Source organism: Pteropus vampyrus, unplaced genomic scaffold, assembly GCF_000151845.1.
Source record: "Pteropus vampyrus isolate Shadow unplaced genomic scaffold, Pvam_2.0 Scaffold65, whole genome shotgun sequence".
Classification (NCBI taxonomy): Eukaryota; Metazoa; Chordata; class Mammalia; order Chiroptera; family Pteropodidae; genus Pteropus; species Pteropus vampyrus.
The window spans coordinates 4,562,814-4,563,261 of NW_011888846.1; positions in this window are offsets into that span (position 1 = coordinate 4,562,814).

Sequence of the window (448 nt, forward strand, 5' to 3'; positions counted from 1 at the left end):
CTAACTTAGAGGAAACTGTTATCTAAGATATAGCAAGAATGGAAACTGGAAACAAGTGGCGAGATTTTAAGTACATCTGAAGTGCTCATAGGGTGCTATTGGGCACTTCATTGGAAAAGGAAGAAAATTCATCCATTAATAAATATTATTAGTAAGTATTTACTGAGCTCCAGCTATGCTATGGGGAAGGAATGCGCAGGGGACACTTTACATGCTGTATTTTCGAGGGTTACTAATGTTACTCCACTGAATGCTCATAACGACCCTACAGATATAAACTCATCCTCCACTTTACGAAGAGGCCCCAAAAGACTCAGTCATCTGCCAGCGTCTCCCTGAGCTGGAAGTCCGCGCTGGGTCTCAGTTCCGAAGTCTGTCCTCGGAACGAGGAAGCATGAACACGTAAGCACCTGCCACAGTGGAGAGAGCCAGGCTTGAGACGCCTGGA